At 36.1% G+C, this 11,604-nt stretch overlaps 1 long non-coding RNA gene across 1 annotated transcript in view; it reads left to right on the top strand.

Annotated features, from left to right (window-relative positions):
* The window catches only part of LOC107086331, a 7,052-nt gene extending 3,854 nt beyond the window's left edge, over positions 1-3,198 (top strand). The window contains exons 2-3 of the long non-coding RNA XR_001481307.1: positions 2,184-2,312; positions 3,086-3,198. This is a non-coding gene — a long non-coding RNA (uncharacterized LOC107086331). The remainder of the gene's footprint in view (positions 1-2,183; positions 2,313-3,085) is intronic.
* Positions 3,199-11,604: the final 8,406 nt, after the last annotated feature.

Here is an 11,604-nt window from a genome sequence, read left to right as displayed (position 1 = left end):
CGTCACTAACCAGTAGGGGGCAGTAGTGTTCTTTGACAAACATGGATGCCTCCAGTAAAGCACATTCAAAGGAACATTACTGTTATTTAAAAACACTGATCATTTATTGAACATTTTATATTTAAAGTACTTTAAGAAGTTTCTGAATGTGACCGGACTTTTCCTTTAAAATACTTTCCCCAATTTTTAAATGCTTAGGATTTGAAGCATCCAAAGCTGCTCTAGGCGTCTTTACAGTCACTAAACCCTCGTACTTTAATGCAAATCATTTCCCCCAACAATCCTCTGGGTTTTTTTTCAAAAGGCAGATTTATAACATAATTAATTACATGACTATTGATGGTGATTTACTACATGGGATTATTATGGCTACCAGAGTTCATCACACAGTCAGATATTTAAAATAATAAACATTGTTCAGCTTCAACATTTGTACAGTTTGTGGGTTTGACTCTTTTAATTTAAATAAAACCTGCAGGGCAAGTGGAGGGCTCATAATTTCTGTCTGACAGCGTAGTTCGTTCTCCGGCTTCAGTAGCTTCCTGTTGGGGGGGGGATATTTGCAGAGTCAAAACTTCCAGTTTCCAAGACTTCATACGCAGAGTGAAAAAATTATTTAAAGTGCATTTTCTACCTTTTTTCTGTCCAAACTGTTTTCACTAATCATTTTTTTTTTTTTTTTTTGTATATAATTACACTTGAATGTATAAAAAGTGAAAAGTAAGTGCAGTGGCGGTTCTAGATGAATTTCAGCAGGGGGTTCAGGGTGGGGGCCAGTGTCAGAACAATAACAACACTGGAAAAAATTGAAATCTAGATAAGTTATTTTTTCCTAAAATAAGCGCATTTGTTCTTGGATTGAGGAGGTAAAAGAGACATTTTGCCAATGAAACAAGACAATTTACATTAAAAAAAAGAAAACACCATTGCATTGTCTTATTTTAAGTGCATTTTATCTAAATAACTTCTTGTAAGAGTAAAAATACTCATTCCATTGGCAAAGCATTTCATTTACCTACAAAAATTAAGAGTAAATACACTTAATTTGAGAAATGTTTACTTATTTCTAGATCATTTTTACAGTGTAACTAAATCAAAACACGGTACACTGAAAAAAAAAATGAAATCCAGATAAGTCATTTTTTCTTAAAATAAGTGCATTTGCTCTTGAATTGAGGAGGTAAAAGAGACATTTTGCCAATCGAACAAGATAATTTACATTTAAAATAAGAAAACACAATTGCATTGTCTTAGTTCAAGTGTATATCATCTTATTATTTTAAAAGTAAAAATACTAATTTGTTCATGTTTCCATGGGGGCACAGAAAAAATGAAATAAAAAACAGAGCAAGGGATTCAAATATTTTAATATAGCTGCATGAAGTAAAATTTCTATTTAATTAGGTTTAATTAAAAGTCTGTGTCTTATTAGGTCAATGTACATTCATAATTTAGGATTTTCTTTATATTTTTGACTTAATTAAAGTTAAAATTACTGTTTTTTTATTTTTATATCAAATCTGAATTAGAACTCAAGAAAAACTGATAAATTCAGCTTGTATTTTTAAAATTTGTTTTTTGAAAACTGGGATCCTTTCTCAATCCCACTGAAGCGATCACCTTATTGTTTTTAAATAATTAGTAGAGCAGAATTTTTAAAGAAAAAAATGAAATAGATCAAAGGACCTATCAGTAACCATGTCTGTTCCCCGTTTTGAACCCCCATGGTTTTTACAGTGTGTGTTCCCACTGTTCTGAAAATATTTTGCAACTTTTACCATTAAATAAGGATTTTTTTATACATTTTAATAATCCATTCTTTATTTGGTTCTTCTACACAGAAGAATTTGATTCTTTTTTCATAAGAAAATAATTCATTTAGGGATATGATGAAATCTTTAACAGATTGGAATTATTGCGGTGCATGTTTTCAGTACAGGGGCCATCATAGAATTTATTAGGCCCCTTTCGGCCCCCGTCTACTAACACCAATGGGAAATAATTGCAAAAAACATCAGCCTGCAAATGAAGTCCAGTAAATCTGAGTCCAGTCGACTTATAAAACTGTTTGTAATTGAAGGAGACACTCAGTACACAACAAAATTTCTCCCTTCTCAGGTGTAACAGTTGCTACATTGACCTGAGGCACAGGTGGCAGAAAGATATTGTGTTTCTCTCTGCAGTGCAAACCCATCTGATGCAATGTGACCTGATCGTTTGTGTTAACCAGCCCGACAAAGCTGCATTCCTCCAAAAAATCCAAGAGGAGGTGAAGAAACAGCAGCCTTGAATCGGAGGCGTGAGGATCAGAGGTAATCTGTGCAGAAAAAAAAAGCAAAGTAAAAAAAAAAAACCATAATCCTCATGAAAGATATTAATTTAGTCTCCCTCTGTTTTCCAAAACAAGGATTAAGAGATTACATAACATGACCTTTTGAGGTTCTTAACGTTGTGACATTTATTTCAGAGGTTTCCTAAAAATGAACATGCAAAGAGCAAACACACATGCAAGGAAATGAGAACGCAGAGAAGACAGGAACAGATGCGAGCGCTCACATTAAGCCTGTTGGTGTGGTCAGAGTCCCGCAGGGTGCAGCAGGCAGCACTGCAGCTGCTCCTCAGAGCCCTGGTCTGCGGCATCAATGAGCAGCAGCGGGGTGTTCATGTGATGGATAATCATCTCCCTCACCCCCAGGAAACTCTAAAGCACAACAGCACACACTGAAAACGACGGGGAACCTCGCCACGCACCACAACATCAAACATTCCCTGAGGCTCGCCGCAATGTGTCAACTTTTCAGTTTAATCAGAGAGCAAAACGTTCATTTTATTGTTTTCCATTTTGGCGTACCTTAGTGTTCTTGGTTCCATTTCCCAGATAATAACACTCGTTCTGTTTTTGGATCTTAATGTTGAAAATCCTGGCCTGGTAAAGCAGCATCAGCGTGTAGGGATGCTGTGAGGAGCTGTGTGAGCTGTCCCTCACCAAGAACGCTCCGTCCTTTAAGACAGAACACCACTCAGATCATCAACCTGCTGCTGGTTTTCTCTCTAACATCTCTGTGTGTCTTTATTTAATCGACAGAATTAACGATGCAACGTCTAACCTTGTTCACCTCTCTGAGAGAGACTTCAGCCTGATGTCGGGTTATTCTTCCCCTGTACCAGCTGGGATCCAAAACCTGGACTCACAGTGACAAAAAAAAAGACAAAGAAATTCCTCTTTGTATTTCTGATGTTATTTTGCAACATTAGACAAAGAAAATAAAGATAATTATAGTTACTGTATCTCACTTGTCAATAAAAATGTGTTTTTGAGTTCTTCATCAGCGTTTTTGCTCTTTAACAACATCGCCCTCTGCTGTTAGCAGTGGCGCCCCCAGAAATGTTTCATGGGGGGGCAGATGGGGCTACTAAAAATCTTGGGGTGACCACTGAAACTAAAAGCCATAATTTCAGGGTTTGAATCTACTATTGTGGTAAACCAGCCTGTAGAAATCATAAAGATTTCAGTGAAAAACCTACTTATATCCAGTGGCGGTTCTAGACCAAATGTACCATGGGGCCAGGAGGGGGCCGGCGTGTTTTCATGGGGGCCCAGAAAAGCAGGAAATAAAAAAAAACAAACAGGGCAAGAGATTCAAATATATTAAGATGCATGAATTGGAATTTCTATTCAATTAGGTTTAATTAAAAATCTATGTCTTATTAGGTTAATATACATTCATAATTTAGGAATTTTAAATATTTTTGACTTAATTTAAGGTAATATTACTGTTTTCTATAAAATTTGAATTAGAACTCAAGAAAAATTGATAAATTCAGCTTGTATTTTTTAAATTTGTTTTTTGAATCCTGGGATCCTTTTTTATTGTCTTTAAATAATTAGTAAAACAGAATTTTTAGAGTTAAAAATTACTGTTTACATGTTCTCCTCCCACAAGACGCACTTTTGCGTGTAAACGCCCCATATTGCATATTCATTGCAGAAAAAGTACTAAATGGATAAGAGGCGCTATTTAGCACGTTTTAAAGACCAAATCCTTTTAGCACGCTGTTGATAGATCAGTTTGTACATTTTTAGCGTGCGCTGTGAAATAGCTCACGTTTTTATACACGCAAACCTTTGATAGATCCGGCCCTTAATTTAAGAAATGTTTACTTATTTCTAGATCATTTTTACAGTGTAACTAAACCAAAACACGGTACACTGGAAAAAAATCGAAATTCAGATAAGTCATTTTTTCTTAAATTAACTGCATTTGCTCTTGAATTGAGGAGGTAAAAGAGACATTTTGCCAATGAAACAAAACAATTTACATTTAAAAAAAGAAAACACCATTGCATTGTCTTAGTTCAAGTGTATATCATCTTATTATCTTATTTTAAAAGTAAAAATACAAATTTTTTCGTGTTTCCATGGGGGCACAGAAAAAATGAAATAAAAAAACAGAGCAAGGGATTCAAATATTTTAATATAGCTGCATGAAGTGAAATTTCTATTTAATTAGGTTTAATTAAAAGTCTATATCTTATTAGGTCAATATACATTCATAATTTAGGAATTTTAAATATTTTTGACTTAATTTAAGGTAATATTACTGTTTTCTATAAAATCTGAATTAGAACTCAAGAAAAACTGATAAATTCAGCTGTAAAAATTAGATTTTTTTTCATTTATTTTGAAAAAAATAAAATGTGGCAGATGAAAATTGGGATCTTATCTTAATACCACTGAAGCTATCACCTTATGGTTTTAAATAATTAGTAAAACACAGAATTTGTGAAGAAAAAAATAAAATAGATCCAAAGGACCTATCAGTAACCATGTTTGTTTCAGCGCATATCATCATTAGAATTTCTTTGAGTCTTATGTCTTCAGTACAGGGGCCATAACAGGCTCCAGGACTTGATCTACAGGGGCCCTGGCCCCCGTTGGCCCCTGTCTAGAGCCGCCCATGCTCATATCTTGGTTTATTGTGTGATTTTTTAATGTTACTGTAAGTAGCTGGCTGTGCATAATCGGATGAAAAGCTAAATTGATGGTAATATAATTTACCCTGTCCAGCGGGCACCTCTGGCCACCCCCTGGTGGCACCACTGGGTGTTAGGACACTAAAAATACACATTTTTATCACCTGTCTGGATGATTTTGTTGGTGCACTTAAATGAGTGCGTGGCGCTGGTGCAGGAACGTTTGGAGTTTGATTATTTTCCCTGAGAAAGAAGAAGTTAAAATGATAGAAAAAAAATAAATAGTTAAAGGAAGCGAAAGAGTTACAGTAAATAAATACAGAAACTTGCAGGATTTTCTTTCTCACCTGGTGAACACAGTCCTCTGAGGGATTGCTGGTACCTGCCGGCTGTTGGTATGTGAACCTGTAGCCATGGCAACACTGCCCTCTGCTGGACGGTTATGAAAAACGTGAGATGTAGAGATGAGTTTTGTCTTCATGAAAACCTCTAACATGCTTTACATACTGGGCTGTGGGCGTGGAAAGGCTTTGTGAGGAGGGAGAGGAGGTTTCTGAGGCTTCTTGATTTGTTGAGAATTATAAGGATGATCTAGAATGAGGAATAACAATCATTTAGCACTCAAGCTTTACTGGTTAAAAAAAATAACAGTAATTTATGTATAATTAGTTGAATAATAATCAGGAGGCAAACTTTTTCATTCGTAGTAAAAATACATACTCCTACTTTCCTCTGGACTCATTTCTCATTGCACATTGTAAACAACCTGATGTCTACCATGATGTCATGAGGAACTAGTGGTTCCTAGAATTTCTAAAAGTAGAATGGGAGGCAGATCTTTTAGTTATCAGGCTCCTCTCCTGTGGAACCAACTAACAGTTTTAGTCCGTGAGGCAGACACCCTGTCTACTTTTAAGGCTAGGCTTAAAACTTTCCTTTTTGATTAAGCTTCTAGTTAGAGTGGCTCAGGTTATCCTGAGCTATCTCTATAGTTCTGCTGCTATAGGCTTAGACTGCCGGAGGGCATAGGGCCCATTTTTCATCATCAGGTTTCAGTCTAACTCTGTTTTCTTATTCAGTAGTATTTGTTAGTTCCAACCCTAACTTTATGCTCTCTCTGCTTTTTCTCATCATAGTAGAGTAGCTTATGAGCTAGTTTAGAGTTACCTTTTCTCGCATAGAAAGTAGTAATTGATCCAATTGTTTTCTATTTCCGCTGTCTGCTTCTGTCTCCTTGAACCCCAGTCGGCCTCAGTAGAAGGCAGCTCACACTGAGCCTGGTTCTAATGGAGGTTTCTTCCTGTTAAAAGGGAGTTTTTCCTTTCCACTGTCGCTACATCAAAGCTTAGTGTGCGAGATTGCCGTCGCGTCAACGAATCGATGCAATCAGCTGGTTTTTAGATAGACAACTTTGAATCAATCCGACTGGCTGATCTGATTCAATTATCTCTGTAAAGTGCCTCCAAATGACGTGTTGTTAATTGGTGCTATAGAAATAAACTAGATTTGTTTTATTACCCATGGGATGGCAGGGTCCTTTAAACACCTTCTGGGGTCCAGGCGGTCTCGGAAACCTGTGGTCTTCTGCTTTGATGTTTTGTGGACTCTCTGCTGCGTGTGGCTCATTAAGAGGAAAGATGTAGTTTCCATCTGCTGCCTCCTGCTGAAACTCTTCATACTCATCGCTGTCGCTATCCTAGTTGGAGAGGGTTAGTTATGGTTCATTTCTGCAGAGTAATAAAGCCCAAATGTGTGATTTTATTTTTGCTCTAAGAGGCAAAACCAAATAAAAATTCAATAGACTTTAAGTAGTATTTCACTCACAAACTCATTTGTCTCCTGGACTTTTTCTTCCTGGCCTGTGTGAGAATAAACATTAAACAGATGGAAGAGAAGACGATTGGTTGATTCTATTTACTAAGTTGAACTGAGTCGTGTACCTTGTGCTGGATGATTCTGCGTCCTAAATCTGCACATAAGATAAAGGTGAGTTCTTTTTTTGGGTTAGTTTCACTTTCAGCGGACATGATCAGCCTCTGCTCACTTACTTTGAATAAAAAGTTTTCTTCTTCTCTGGTTTGTTGAGATCTTTCTGGATTTTTGCGAGTATTCTGTAAATGATGAGTCAAACAGCCACTTTAAACACATCAGAGTACTATAGTACGCTGAGCAACAGGTTTTCTTAAACTTACGGGATCGAGAGGATTGGGAACACTTCAAGTTCATGTTGGATCATGTGCTGGATGAGGAGGATGTTTTGGATGTGAGGAAATCTGTTTGTTTATTTCTATAAAAGTTTAACATTACATGAGCGATAAAATTACTCACCATAAATTGGGCCCCAGTTATTCTCCTATTTAACACCACTTTGTCACAAGTTGATAACTTGAGCTGAGGAAACAATAAACAGTATTTTGTTTTGTTTTTTAGCACAAATGCAGGTTTTAATATGTTTTAATAAAGATTCTAGTTTAAAAACTAAAACAGTTTTTCTTGTTTCAGTGAAGCTTTTTTATAATAAGCTGCAACAATGATAAATTAAAGGCAATAAATTAGAAAAAACTTAATCTTTTTGCATTCTATGATTTAGTTTTATTACCAGACAAGATGAGTTTTAGAGGAGATAATTTCTATCAAAAAGAGCCAGGAGGTTCAAATATGAAGCTTGAAGCCCTCTTTGCATCATAAGGTTAATTTTCATACAACCTAAGGTCTTAAAAAAATATTCTGTTTCATTTTACCTTATAAAAGAATCAAGAATATTGGAATAATTGTTTTCAAAAAGGATAAATTGTGAATGCTTCAGGCATGTCAGCAGAATCTCGTAAGAAAGACTCATAAACCAAAAACGCAGCTCTAAGAATATATACATACAGACATATCTATATAAATATAGATCTATGTGTATAAACAAGGTCAAGTGTGAAGGAACCAGGCTACTGTGATGATAAATGAGCTTCAAACGTGAGATGAAAGGGCTCCGCAGTACGAGGAGGCGATTGTAGTTTATTTATACATATATGAATATATTTAAACTTGTCTTCTGCTTATTTGGGATCAGTTCCCGTGGTAAACAGCCCCAGTAAAGACTTTCCTCTCCCCACACACCTCCTTCAGTTCCCCTGGGCAGAGCCAAAGGTCTCCAGGACCAGCTGAGTGAAATTGTCCCTACAAGGTGACCTGGTCGTCCCCTGGGTCTCCCTCTGGTGGGACGTACCTGGAACACCTGCGACTTCCAGATGTGGAGGAGAAGCGGCTCTGCTCAGAGCTGCTCCCAGAACCGATAGAAGGATATAGCAATGGTTCTACATCAAATTGACATAGTGGCCAGCATGGGGCCTTTGTTTGTTCATGGGGACATGAAACCAAAAACATGGCAATACTTTATCTTTTTATATATTAGGTGAGACAGGACCAAATAGCTATTTAGGCTCTGGAGACGCCAGAAATGTCAGATAAAAAGTAGATCTGGACCGGGCCGCCTTTTATCTGTCTCCTTGAACCCCAGTGGGCCTCAGCAGATGGCCGCTCACACTGAGCCTGGTTCTAATGGAGGTTTCCTCCTGTTTAAAGGGAGTTTTTCCTCTCCACTGTCGCTACAAGCATGCTTAGTGTGAGAGAATGCATTCGAGTCAATGAATCAATGCAATCAACTGGTTTTCCTTAGGTAGAATCAACCTGACTGGATGATCTGGTGAACTGGAAAGAGCCTTGAGATGACATGATGTGAATTAGTGCTTTAGAAATAAATTAAATTAAATTAAACAGATAAAAAGATTTAAAAAAATTCTTAATCAGTGATTGGCCGATACTTAAATGTGGAATCGATCTCATCTACCTTTGCAAATATCTAAAAAAATCAGTCAATCCTTCATACTGTTCATTTATATTTGAGATTTCCTGTCAAGATTAAACTTTTTTTATTGTTTCACAGGTCTCTTTATTTTTTATAACGGGATTAAAACATTGAACCTTTATTATGATTTTATAACAGCTGTTATAAAGAACATTGGTCAAAATTAGAATCAGCATTTCAAGCTTTTTAAAGATAGTTTATTGGCCAGAAAAATGCAATCGGTGCATCCCTACAGCTCAATATGACTGAAGCTAAGAGTGGAATACCTTAGTTATTTTAATCATTAGTGATATAAACTGGAAAGTTAAAAAAAAAGAATGAAATACACCAGGAAAAACCGAAATCTAGGTAAGTTATTTTTTCTTAAAATAAGTGCATTTGTTCTTGGATTGAGGAGGTAAAAGAGACATTTTGCCAATTGAACAAAACAACTTACATTTAAAATAAGAAAACACAATTGCATTGTCTTATTCCAAGTTTATATTATCTAATTGTCTTTTTTTAAAAGTAAAAGTACTCATTCTATTGGCAAACTATCTAATTCACCTACTCAAATTAAGAGCAAATTCACTTGATTTAAGACATTTTTTACTTTTTTCTATATCGTTTTTCCAGTGTAGATCAAAGAGACCAATTATTGAGAGTTTGTGCAATCACATATAATAAAAAATAAAAAATGAATATTATCTCCAGGGCCAGTCTTACAGAGCACCGTCCTTTAAACCAGTAGAGGATCAGCCAATCACACATCAGCTGTATAAAGTAAACTTCAAGTGACCTTTAACTCAGATGAGAGAAAGGAAACAGTCGTTAAAATAAATTTTAGCGTAGGAACATCTCAAAGTTCAGTTCAGTAATATCCTGCACAGTCACTCTTAACCCAAAATAAAAGCTTTAGCATCTGCAGCCAATTTGTCTGCTGCAACTTTATGCTAATATCATTTTATTCTGAACCAATGCTTTTTTTTTTTTTTTGAAGCGATAAGTTTATAATGGCAAAGATGGACTAGCAGGATGTACCGAATGCAGTGGCCTGAATAGTCGCTGACATCCTCTTGCCAAATTTAAACAACCTGAAGAACCACGAAGGTTTCAGGTCAGCAGCTGTAGACAAAGATAAGCATGTAGAAGTAAACAAAGGGGGGGAATAATCCACAGAAATATGAAAGAATGATCAGAGCTTTCAGAGGACACTTCAGATTATTACTGTGAGCCAGGCATCCCCATCCTGGAGGGCCGCTGTCCTGCAGATTTTAGCGGTTCCTCTGCTTCAGCACAGCTGATTTACATTGATAGTTGATTATCAGGCTATTGCTGAACTGCAATCATTAGAATCAGCTGTGCTGAAGTAGAGAAACCTCTAAAACCTGCAGGACGGCGGGACTCCGGGACCCACTTTTAAACCCTGTTTCATTTCCATAAACACCCATCTTGGCTTAGTTTTAAACAATCATATGCAGTTTATTCAACTTTCCTGGTAGCTTAAGTTTCACCTAGTTTGTCTTTATATGTTTTTTTTTTCTATAAACACACAAGCTGATGTGCTAAACTCAGAAATCCTACATTATTTTCAAAGGATAGGCAGTAAAGAATGTTTCTATCCATTGAATAAATTACCAAGGTGATTTTTCTCACCTGCCTCATGTAGTCTGCTAGCTTCTCCGGACGCCATGTCATCACCTCTTCTTTGGAAAGACCTTCAGTTAAACTCATGTCTGTCTTTACGAAGCAGATCGACATCAAATGAGGCTCGCTGAGTCGTCTCCGCCACAGATTAGACCGATTCTAAAGAATCACCTTCTCAGCCAAGAAGACTTTAGACATATCCTCTTGTCAGCTCTGATGTATTTCAGGAAAGTTTCAGTCGTCATAAAGGCCTATCTATAGAGCAGTTAGAAGGTGCAAAGTGAGCTGCATAAAAACACCGAGCCTGCTGATTTCCTTTTGAACGCTCAACACGCTGAAACACTCATCTGGCTCATCTGTGACTGTCAAACATCGACAAATATGAAGCTGAACGCGGGATGTTTCGATTTCTTTCATCACACCGGTTGATGACTAGCATCCTGTCCCTTTAAACGGCCCAAATATAGATCCTGTTTTATTTTTATTAGGACAATAAAAACTATCTAATTCTAGCTTTGCATGTCTACATCTAAAAATATTTAGATGTAGAAATTCAACATGATAACTCACATTAGAAATACTTTAATGGTCATAAGTTTCAATTAATTTTAAGGTTTAATGCATCAAAACGGCCAACACTCTACCTTTTATATTTTCTGCAAACTGATAACATCGTATAAAAATGTAACACCAATGGATATGAATTTTGGTTAAAGCATTTCAGAGGTGGTGTAGAAAAAAAGGAACCACACTTTTATTTGATTCTTTATGATCTCAAACTTGTTTAATCTGCCTTTTCTTTGATCTCTTTAACATTTCAATAGACAATGCGTTCTTATCTGTTAATGTTTTTCACATTTTTTCTTGTTACAACTAAGGTTACGTTCATTACTGTAAAAAAGGCCCATAGCTGGATATTGGTTATTTATTCTCCAGGTGCAGTTTTATATTGTTAAAACAATTTACAGTATTTTATTGTTTATCTTTTAACTCTTCACTATTATGTTATTCTTAAATACAGGGATTTTCTATTCGATTCTATTTAATCACCATTTCTTCCCTTCAGATCCAATTCCAAAGTTTGCTGTGAAAGTATGTCAGGTTACATAATTGAACTTTATTCTATTCTATTCAGTTTATTTCTATAG

This window comes from Cyprinodon variegatus, unplaced genomic scaffold, assembly GCF_000732505.1.
Source record: "Cyprinodon variegatus isolate N-32 unplaced genomic scaffold, C_variegatus-1.0 Scaffold148, whole genome shotgun sequence".
Classification (NCBI taxonomy): Eukaryota; Metazoa; Chordata; class Actinopteri; order Cyprinodontiformes; family Cyprinodontidae; genus Cyprinodon; species Cyprinodon variegatus.
Note: the sequence above shows the minus strand (reverse complement) of the source record. Positions and strands in the feature narration are given on the sequence as shown.